Source organism: Berghia stephanieae, chromosome 15 (genome assembly GCF_034508935.2).
Source record: "Berghia stephanieae isolate SIO BIC M18660-M18661 chromosome 15, UCSD_Bste_1.3, whole genome shotgun sequence".
Taxonomy (NCBI): domain Eukaryota; kingdom Metazoa; phylum Mollusca; class Gastropoda; order Nudibranchia; family Aeolidiidae; genus Berghia; species Berghia stephanieae.
Window position 1 is genome coordinate 8,784,153 of NC_088374.1, and position 12,500 is coordinate 8,796,652.

Here is a 12,500-nt window from a genome sequence, read left to right on the forward strand (position 1 = left end):
CATATTTCACTGTGGCAGCATCTTCTAATGGTGCTCACACTACCATGTTATGACGTTCGACCCAATCAGTATCAGCCATATAGTGGTCCGGGAGGCACTTGCTGTGTCTTCTATCCCCATGTATCTGTTTACCAGCTGCTTTCTGCCTTTGTCTTTGAATGAGATTACATACTGTTGTCCTGACCCTGGCCGGGGTCCTTGTGCTCTTGGAATCTACATCTTCCCTATTTGAACCTTTTCCCCTCGTCTTACTTTTCCCTCAAGTCCTTTTAATTGTACATCTAGAATGTTTTTACTGTCCAATTTTCATCCTTTTCACTGGTGCTGATGTGACCTAAATGCGCCGTAAAACCCTTAAAAACATAAACTTAAACAGCAAATTCTTTCCCGCACTCGTGCACAGTCGTCGCAAACCGGCCCGGAAGCTTCGATCATACTTATTCAAAGGTCTGATCACCCAAATTGTTCTAGGCTCATTGTTGCAATGGAAATTATAGGGCACTCTCAAACTGGCGCAAAATATCTGTCATCTGCATTTTTTGCGGCTGCAAATGGCAATTTGCGGCCGCAAATATCAGGGCGATCGGCAAATTTTGGCAAATTTCCCAAAATTGGCAAATTTTAGCAAAATTTGGGAAAATTGGCAAATCGCGTGGCAAATTTTGGGGAAAAAAAAGAAGCGAAAACAAAATAACGAAAAAAAAAGGGTGCGAAACTTGAGAAATGTTGTAGCTTTGCCTGGGCCGAAACCAAGGGAAGCTACTCTCTACGGATAATGATCCTTTAAAATCTTTGTAACAACGCTATTCACAGTCATTTCATTTCTCAAGTCAAATAAATCAAGTCACTTACACTTCCAACTTCAGTCATGGATCGTTTCGTCAAAAAATCTTTAAATAAGGAGCCAAAGTGTGGCAAATTGTCTTTTTGGCAAATTTCTTGGCAAATTTTGTTTTTTTTTGGGCAAATTTTGGCAAATTTTAGGTCCCAATTTGGCAAAAAATGCAGATGACAGAAATATATATCGTTCATTACAACAATGTGGTTTCAGCAGGCCCCATAATTGCGTTCGGTTATCAGACCTGCTAATCTGTGCACCTCGCTTTTAGCCCATCATTATTTACATTTTTCTAAGACAAATTATATGCATATTATTATTAACTCACTCAACCCTAACACCGACTATATCCATAGTTTACCCCTGGTTACTTTTACCCCATGCCTATTTATTACATTTTTCTGAGACTAATTATAGGCGTAGTATCAAAGCTAATGGTTTTAGTTTTTGCATGTAGTTGAATAAAAACTATCTAGACGGTCTATGTCATCATCATCATCATTGCCTTTTTCACCCTGGGTCAGGGTAGAGGCCACAGACAAACAGTTTCCATCCATCTCTATCATCATCATCATCATCATCATCATCATCATCATCATCATCATCATCATCATCATCATCATCATTGCCTTTTTCACCCTGGGTCAAGGTAGAGGCCACAGACAAACAGTTTCCATCCATCTCTATCATCATCATCATCATCATCATCATCATCATCATCATCATCATCATCATCATCATCATCATCATCATTGCCTTTTTCACCCTGGGTCAGGGTAGAGGCCACAGACAAACAGTTTCCATCCATCTCTATCATCATCATCATCATCATCATCATCATCATCATTGCCTTTTTCACCCTGGGTCAGGGTAGAGGCCACAGACAAACAGTTTCCATCCATCTCTATCATCATCATCATCATCATCATCATCATCATTGCCTTTTTCACCCTGGGTCAGGGTAGAGGCCACAGACAAACAGTTTCCATCCATCTCTATCATCATCATCATCATCATCATCATCATCATCATTCCCTTTTTCACCCTGGGTCAGGGTAGAGGCCACAGACAGTTTCCACCCTTCTCTATCATCATCATCATCATCATCATCATCATCATCATCATCATCATCATCATCATTCCCTTTTTCACCCTGGGTCAGGGTAGAGGCCACAGACAAACAGTTTCCATCCTTCTCTATCATCATCATCATCATCATCATCATCATTCCCTTTTTCACCCTGGGTCAGGGTAGAGGCCACAGACAAACAGAATCCATCCTTCTCTATCATCATCATCATCATCATCATCATCATCATCATTGCCTTTGTCACCCTGGGTCAGGGTATAGGCCACAGACAAACAGTTCCCATCCTTCTCTATCCCGAGCCAACTTTTTTATCTCATTCCAGGTCTTACCACTTCTCTGTATATCAGCTTCTTTAATTCTTCTCCATGTTCTTCGTGGCCCTCCCCTTGATCTTCTGCCCTGAGGGTTCCAGTCCAATACTTTCTTTGTTATAGTTGAGACATTCTTTCTAAGCGTGTGTCCAATCCTCCTCCATCGTCTTCTTCCTATTTACTCTTCCACTGGTTTCTGCTGTGTTCTTTTCCATACTTCTTCATTTTTTATTCTATCCATCCATTTTATTCTGAGTAGCTTACGCATGCACCTGTTTACCAATGTTTGTACCCTCCTTATACATGCCTGTGATGCGTTCCAAGTTTCACATCCATACAGTAGGACAGACTTCACGTTTGAGTTGAAAAGTCTTAGCTTTAGTCGAAGGGAGATATCTTTAGTTCTCCAGACGGTCTATGTACATGCTAATTTTTAATAGTTATTTTTCCAATTTTGAAAAGCAGCAAAAATCTCTAGGATTGAGTGAGTTAAAACTATTGTTTTAAAAAAAATATTTGTAACATGATATTTGTGATTGAATAAAATATGAGCATGTCAATTGTGTTTTTTTGATTGAGAGGTACTGAGTATAGATTTATTTCTTTTTAATCTATGCGGCTATGTGGTCTTGTGGTATGACACTCGCTTTCAGATCAGAAGGTCCTGGGTTCGAGCCTCGCTCGACGCATAGTTGAGTCCATGGAAAAGGCTCTTTACTCACATTCTCTCACCGTACTCAGGTGTAAAATGAGTACCTAGCCGTTTATAGCATTGTCTCTGTCCGAAAAAAAAAAAAATGTAATATCGCCTAACAGGCGTCATGTCTCGTTCTACGTATTAAGTGTTGCTATTGGCTAGGGACCCCTTGTAAAGCGCTTTGAGCACGTGTAGTGGATATTGCGCTATATAAAAGCTCTTTAAAAAACAAACTCATCTAGCACATATTTTAATGGGCTTCCCAATGGTAACACTCTCTATCCTATAGATAGTATGAGTTTGGCTAAGAAGCTCATAACATTGCCATCCGGAAGTATAACGGACCAACACACAAAACTCTGTGAAACCTTAAACGTTTATAGATACGAAGGTGACGTCACTTCGGCTTTTGTTATTTGTTATTGATTTTTACCATTCATGTTTATGAGTAATTCTCACTAAACCCTATTAACCAGACTATGTTCAAGGTTACACATAGTTTTGTGTGTTAGTCCGTTATACTTCTGGATGGCAATGTTGTGAGTTTCTTAGACAAGCGCATACTATCTATAGTCTGGTTAATCGTAGCCATCTTTAACTTATCGCTTGACACTGACCAAAAAATGCCAGTCTTTGGCCACAAAAGAAAACAAATCTTGAGTTGTATTCAATAGTTCAACCAATGGGATCACTTGTTTCCTTGAGCTCTACTAACGACAACTCACTAGGCGGTGCAAAAACCAAATAATGACCTCAAAATGCCAGTCTTTTTGGGTTTCAGTGTCGGGCTATAGATAGTATGCGCTTGGCAAAGAAGCTCATAACATTGCCATCCGGAATTATAACGGACCAACACACAAAACTGTGTGTATCCATGAACGTTTATCGTCATGTTAATACAGTTCAGTGAGCATTACTCATAAACGCGGACGGAAACATGAAAAAAAAACCAATAACAAAGATCCGAATGACGTCAACTTCTTTCTATCTCTAAAGTCATTTTACAGAGCATCCTGAATGGAAACAAAACAAAGGCGTTGGGAACCAAGGATTGGGTTTGTTTGTTGTTTTTAAGGGTTTTACGGCGCTTGCAACACATTAAGGTCATATCAGCGCCAGTATAAAGGAAGAAAATGGGATAGTAAAAAGTTCTAAAATTACAATTAAAACATCCAAGAATAAGGAAGACAAAGGGGAATTGGTTCAAATAGGGAACAAATGTAGATTCCAAGAGCACACTATCAGTGTACTCAGTTTGAGATCACATAAAAGTCTCATCCAGACACAAGCACAGGTCCCTACTAAGAGGAATACACTCAAATGTTTTCAAATCGTATATAAATACATAAACAAAACATAATACAGTGCATAACAGATGATTAACAAGGAAAAAAATATCATCTCCCAAAACTAACTATACATTTGACTGTTTCCCTCCCAGCTAGGGTATCCGACCAGGGCCAGGACAAAACCAGAAAGCAAGTTAGAAAACAGATATAGGGGGTTAGAAGATACAATATGCAACTCCCTGTCCACTATGGGAGGTCGGGAACCCCACCCAGAAGGATTGGGTTTGATCGAATCGTTAAAAGAAACGCAGTGGCTATTTTTACAGTCCCGTCAAGATGGTTCTCGAGGCTATTTTTACATTTAAATTTAAACGACGTCGCTTGTCTATTACATATTAAAAAAAAAAAGATTAAAAATCAAGAAAGACTGGATAGAAATGGAAGCCAATGGGACAGCGAGAGTAGCCATCGTTAAGTTATAGCCTGACACTGAACGTGGCCTTCGTAAAGTTATGGCCTGACACTGACCAAAAAATGAGGCCAAAATGCCAGTCTTTTGCCACAAAAGAAAACAAATCGCGGGTTGTATTCAATACTTCAACCAATGAAATAACTTGTTTCCATGAACACTACTAACGACAACTCACTAGGCGGTGCAAAAACCAAATAATGACGTCAAACTGCCAGTCGTTTTGGATTTCAGTATCAGGCTATAACATAGCGATGGCTACGGCCTGACACTGAAACCCTAAAAGACTGGCATTTTGACGTCATTATTTGTTTTTTTTTTTGCACCGCCTGGTGAGTTGTCGTTAGTAGTGCTCATGGAAACAAGTGGGTTGAACTATTGAATACAACTCACGATTTGTTTTCTTTACTGGCCAAAGACTGGCATTTTGACGTTTTTTTTTGGTCAGTATCAGGCTATAAGTTTACGAAGGCGACGGAAAGACTCGATAGAAATGGAAGCCAATGGGAGAGCTATTGCTCAAGGCAAGATTCAACTCATAATATGCTAAATTAATTGGACTCAATAGTCTGATGTCACGTCGCCCAGCAACGGCGGCCATCGTGGTTCTAAACAAAGAAAATCGGTACATTTTATTCTTCATGATGTCTAGAACTTTTCATATGTCTTGTTATCAGAATGTGTAAAAGTCAAAACATGATCAGATTTATAATGGGTTTTTTTTCCTCTGGATACGCTTTATGCTCATCGGAGAAATAATTCATAAGGGCATCTACCATTGTTCCGATAGTTTAGAGCCAGTTATTAAGTTACTATGCGTCAATACGAGGGAAGTGACGTCATGACTGTTGAAGCGTATTGACATCAATTGTTTGATATGCCCCACAAGAGGAAAAGTCAAAGTGAGGACGAGAAAAAAAGGGTTGGTTGGTCCATATCGATATAAAAAATGGTCTAAGGGACATAACCAATAGAATAAAAACATGAGTTTAGTAAAATATGAGTTACCTCCTTAACATTATATTATTATTGTTATGAGATCACGTTCAACATAAAGATAAGTTAAATCAAACATTTGTGACCCATCGTCTCCAAACGGTATTATGTCGGAACGAACCAGATGCTTAAAAGCCGAATTAAATGTTAAACTGGTCAAAAATATAAATTGTTGGCACCCTAAAATATGGTATCCATTCTCCTCAATAAAACATACAAACTCAACATAAGTCTGATATTTCTGGCTATAAATGCAATTTTCAACATCTTAACCAACCCGACTTAATACCGTTTTGAGGCGAAGGGTCACATTTTAGGAGACTCAAAAACAAAATAAAGTGTTGCTATTGGTTCTTGGTTGTATATTTTTACATTTTTGTGCATTTGCATATATACATATATTATATATTATATATATATATATATATATATATATATATATATATATATATATATATATATATATATTATATTTATATATATATAATATATATATATTATATATATATATATATATATATTATATATATATATATATATATATATATATATATAATATATATATATATATATATATATATATATATATATATTATATATATATATATTAAATTTTTCCGCGGCGGTGGGTGGGTTTGAACCTGCGACCTTATTGGTACGACAACTCCGCCTGGCAGGTGAGAGCGTGGCTCTACCGTGTGAGCTATCCACGAACACAAAAATATTCGTTTCAAACCCAAGTCATTTCTAGAGCCTCTCTCACCCACTTCTGGGACCGCCGATTCGTTCGCCCACCACCATCGCGAAGTATTTTGACCAGCAGTTAAGCTTAATAGCCAATATTCTCAACACAAACATATAACATAGAAACGATTGAGACATTGAGTATGCTCCGGTGTATGGGGTGAATTATTAATTCATCAAAAAAAATTTTTTATTCTCTATTGTCTTCTGGCACTTTTCTACTCACTTCATATCTTGTTGTTACCAACATAAGTGCCTGCTCCACTCACTTTTCTGAATTAAAAATTCACCCCATACACCGGAGCATACTCAATGTCTCAATCGTTTCTATGTTATATGTTTGTGTTGAGAACATTGGCTATTAAGCTTAACTGCTGGTCAAAATACTTCGCGATGGTGGTGGGCGAACGAATCGGCGGTCCCAGAAGTGAGTGAGAGAGGGCTCTAGAAATGACTTGGGTTTGAAACGAATATTTTTGTGTTCGTGGATAGCTCACACGTAGAGCCACGCTCTCACCTGCCAGGCGGAGTTGTCGTACCAATAAGGTCGCAGGTTCAAACCCCACCACCGCCGCGGAAAAATTTTTATTCTCTATTGTCTTCTGGCACTTTTCTACTCACTTCATATCTTGTTGTTACCAACATAAGTGCCTGCTCCACTCACTTTTCTGAATTAAAAATTATTATTATTATTATTATTATTATTATTATTATTATTATTGTTGTTGTTGTTGTTGTTGTTGTTGTTGTTGTTGTTGTTGTTGTTATTATTATTATTATTATTATATTAATATTATTATATATTATTATTATTATTATTATTATTATTATTATTATTATTATTGTTATTATTATTTATTATTATATTTTATTATTATTATTATTATTATTATTATTATTATTATTATTATTATTATATTATTATTAATATATTATTTTATTATTTATTATTATTATTATTATTATTATTATTATTATCATTATCATTATTATTATTATTATTATTATTATTATCATTATTATTATTATTATTATTATTATTATTATTATTATTATTATTATATTTATTATTATATTATTATTATTATTATTATTATTATTATTATTATTATTATTATTATTATTATTATTATTATTATTATTAGTTATTATTATTATATTATTATTATTATTATTATTATTATTATTATTATTATTATTATTATTATTATTATTATTATATTATATTATTATTATTATTATTATTATTATTATTATTATTATTATTATTATTTTATTATTATTATCATTATTATTATTATTATTATATTTATTATTATTATTATTATTATTATTATTATTATTATTCATTACTGTTATTATTATTATTATTATTATTATTATTATTATTATTATTATTATTATTTATTATTATTTTTTATTATTTATTATTATTATTATTATTATTATTATTATTATTATTATTTATTATTATTATTATTATTATTATTATTATTATTATTATTATTATTATTATTTTTCTTTCCTATGTTTTTGTGTGCTTGTTTTGTTTGTACAGTCTGGAGATAAAGATAAAGGGAGTAAATTAAAGTGTGTGACGGTCGGTAAAGATGATGTTGAGATAGTTGACTATTTTAAATATTTAGGAATAACCATTGATAGTTCCCTCAATTTCTCTCAACATATTAATATAATATCTAAGAAAGTTGCCCAAAGATTATACATCCTAAGGAAATTGAGAACATTTCAAGTAAGGAAGAAAACTATGTTAAGAGTTTATGACTCATTGATTAAAAGGTAATGGCGTTTGGCTTTACCATATGGTTTGGAGGATGCCGACTTAAAGATAAATCAAAAATTTCAAAATCTATCAAAGAGGCATCAAAAATAATAAACCATCCTCTTGATGGAGTAGAAAGAATTCATGGAAAAGCAATAGAAAGGAAAGCATTTCAATTACCAACAATAAAAGCATATTTTATACCATGAATTTAGTCTTTTACCATCTGGAAGAAGGTTTTGTCAGATTAAATGTAGAACTAACAAGTATAAATCAACGTTCGTTCCATCAGCAATAAAATTTTGAATATTTCATATGGTACAGAAAAACCAAGGATTGATTCGTTGACTGATTAACTGATTAATTTATTTAATGTAAGATTAACTGACCAATTGATAATGATGATAATTTTTGGTGTCGAATTGCCACAATCGTAACAAATTGAAACGAAATGAATATGTTTATGTTGTGTATATCGCACGTGTGAAGAAAGAGAGGAAGAGAGAAGAGAGAGAGAGAGAGAGAGAGAGAGAGAGGAGAGAGAGAGAGAGAGAGAGAGAGAGAGAGAGAGAGAGAGAGAGAGAGAGAATAAGTAGGAGTGAAATATCTGTTCGTTACAGTTATCGTTTAACGTTATAACAAGTGTAACTAAATGACAAATTGCCATATTTATGGACAATAAAGATCTATTATTATTATTAAATCTGACTCATGAAATAACAACATGTTCATTCATGAGTCAGATTTACTCCCTTTATCTTTATCTCCGTTTTATTCACTGTTTTCTCATTTAGGCACCTCTATTTATTTCTTTGTCCATTCTGTTTGTGTTTGCACTGAAACTGAAGCCCCGAGATAGTGAACGGAAGTAATGATTAAGTTAACAACTTATCATAATCTATGTTTATTATAACTTACTGTGTTCACAATACGATGATAACTGTGCTACGAATAATAAAAAGAAACCGTGTTCATAAAGTAGGTGTGTTAACTTTCTGAGCTGTTTTTTGTTTTCTCAACTGGTAAAAATTGATATTGCCAGCAAATGTCGTTGAAGCGCCGAGCGTCAATGCTTTCAAGAATAGATTAGATGCTGTGATGGAAAGTTATATGCATAGTGTAGAAGTGCCTCCCACCCAAAATAGCTATGATCAAAAGATCAGTAGAGAAAGTGTAGTGTAGGCTAGCCCCTTGATCACAAGATCAGGTAGGGAAATGTATTAGATCAGTTGAGAACAAGACATTCAGTGACTGGAAAGACTCGGCGACAGGCCAGTGGTCTAATCAAGCCACGTCGATACCTTCTATTCTATTCTATTATTCTAGTAGAGAAAGTGCAGTGTAGGCTAGCCCCTGATCACAAGATCAGGTAGGGAAATGCATTAGATCTGTTGTGAACAAGACATTCAGTGACTGGAAAGACTCGGCGACAGGCCAGTGGCCTAATCAAGCGACGTCGATACCTTCTATTCTATTCTATTCTATAGACTTGTAGGGAGCAGGGTACATAACCATATCTCTTGAGCGTGTCCGGACCACTTGTCCTGTGTTATCTATGGTCCGGACTATGCCTTCCGAAAAGCTCATCGTGCTAAGGGAAATAACTCAAATATTCCCTGAACTAATCCTAAGAAAAAAAATACAACCTTCTAGTACTTTTAACTAACCCCAATAGGAAAAACAAAGACCCTATCACCTTTACTAAGACTTATGACTAACCCTAAGAAGAAAAAAAAATCCTCCGACCTCGAGCTAACCCTAATACAAATAGAAAAACAAAGAACAACCCAAGACTGCTTTCAATACTTTTCATAACAAAATGGCGACGGAAAACCAAAACAACGGTCGTATTAGGAAAGTTTAAACTTTCACTATTCTACCAATGTTTGTTCTGGAGTTTTTTAAATGCTTCTTCTATATGATGACAAATTGAATAAATAAACACATGACAAAAGATCCACGGTGAAAATACAAATTGAAATAAATGCTAGCACGAGGAGCTTTAGGAAGAACTCCCTATTTAGCAGGTTTGATAAAATAAATGATAAACCAAATTATTATTGTCTCAATGTTGTCATGGAAATATTCTGACATCCACCAAAGACCTCAGAAAATTCTCATTAATTTTACCCCAGAACCATCACAGTACAGATCGGAACAATTTACAGCGGCTATGTGGTCTGGTGGTATGACACTCGCTTTCGGATCGGAAGGTCCTGGGTTCGAGCCTCGCTCGGCGCATAGTTGAGTCCTTGGAAAAGACTCTTTACTCACATTCTCTCACAGTACTCAGGTGTAAAATGAGTACCTGGCCGTTAACAGCGTTGTCTTTGTCCGAAAAATTGTAATATCGCCTAACAGGCAGCATGTCCCGTCCTACATGTTAAATGTTGCTGTTGACCAGGGACCCCTTGTAAAGCGCTTTGAGAACATTTAGTGGATATTGCGCTATATAAAAGCTCATTTCATTTAAAGTTACATCTGCACCCACTTTAGATTTATTTACAGATCTTCTCGGTCACGACTGAATCTTCACCTTAATTGTTATTGTTAAATGCTTTTATATAGCGCAATATCCACTAAACGTGCCCAAAGCGCTTTAAAAGGTGTCCCTGGCCAACAGCAACATTCAACATGTAGGACGAGGCATGACGCCTTTTAGGCGATATTACATTTTTTTTTCGGACAGAGACAACTGATTTTACACCTGAGTACGGTGAGAGAATGTGAGTTACGAGTCTTTTCCAAGGACTCAACTATGCGCCGTGCAAGGCTCGAACTCAGGACCTTCCGATCCGAAAGCGAGTGTCATACCACAAGACCACATAGCCGAACAAAACCCAACCGTTACTTTTTCAGTAAACAATGGGGAGGCCTTCCGAAAGCTCCTACATCCCCATTGTTCTTTTTAAAAAAATAATGTTCTTGTAGGGGGTTTGGGAGGGGGGGGGGGGGGAGAGACTTTAAAATAAAAAAAGTTTACCCCCTCCCAAACCCCGAGCAAGAACATTATATATAAAAAAACTGAATACTGGGGGATGTAGGAGCTTTCGGAAGGCCTCCCAAACAATGGAAGTGATTACTCTCTAATCATCTTTTTCAGAGTCCGGCAGAGATGGCTCCGTTTACGATTTTAAAATGGTGAAATGGGTGAATAGTTCCCAATAAATTCTATAGATAGCATGCGCTTGGCTAAGAAACTCATCACATTGCCATCCGGAAGTATAACGGACCAACACACAAAACTATGTGTAACCATGAACTTTTATAGTCTGGTTAATACAGTTCAGTGAGAATAACTCATAAACGCGGATGGCAAAATATAACAACAAAGGCTTGAGTGACGTCATCTTCGAACTATCTATAGATAGAAGTCGTCACTCGGGTCTTTGTTATTGTTTTCTGCAATCCACGTTTGTGAGTAATTCATACTAAACTGTATTAACCAGACTATAAACGTTCAAGGTTACACAAAGTTTTATGTGTCGGTACGTTTCATCTGGCTGACGGAATGTGTGAGTATTTTAGATAATCGATGACCATCAATATTTGCTCATTTCGATCAATCGACGCTGGAAGTTAATGAGTTCTGGCAAAAATGAATAAAAAATAAATTAGAAAAATAAAAATATCTCTTTATTCATTCCATAGGGGAAATTTGTCTCTAGGGTCTATTCCAAGGGAAGACTGGAATAACCCCGGCGTTAGCCGTGGTGAAGCGCCGCAAATTGATCTAGGGCGAGGTGACTTGTTCAAGGCCATTCAGTGCAGCGGCGGGTAGTCGAACTCGGTACCTTTCGGGTACGAAGCAAAGACCGTACCGCTGAGCCACGCTTGTTTTGTCAGTGTGTCCGCGCTCAAATGTGACCCACCGTATCGAATCAGTATTATGTCGGGATCCACTCGGTAAGAGAAATTGAATTCATAGCCACAAATATCCAACATGGGTTTAATTTCTGTACGCTATGGTGGAGTATAAAGACTATTTCTTGCATTGTAAAATCTTCTAAGCTCCAATTTCTCATCAATCTATCTCTAAATTCACTTTTTGGGGTCTGAATCATCCCGACATAATACTGTTTTGAGACGGAGGGTCACAAATGGTCGTTGACTCCACTCAAATAACTCATGGTTTTGGGATAAGTCAGAATTTTAGCATAAGTGCCAGAAGACAATAGGCGCTTAGATAACCACGCCTCTCGGACAGTCGTCATAATGTAAACAATGACAGTGATTGGTAAACATAGCAAACTACACAGGTTTTACTATCGATGGTATGTGTCTAA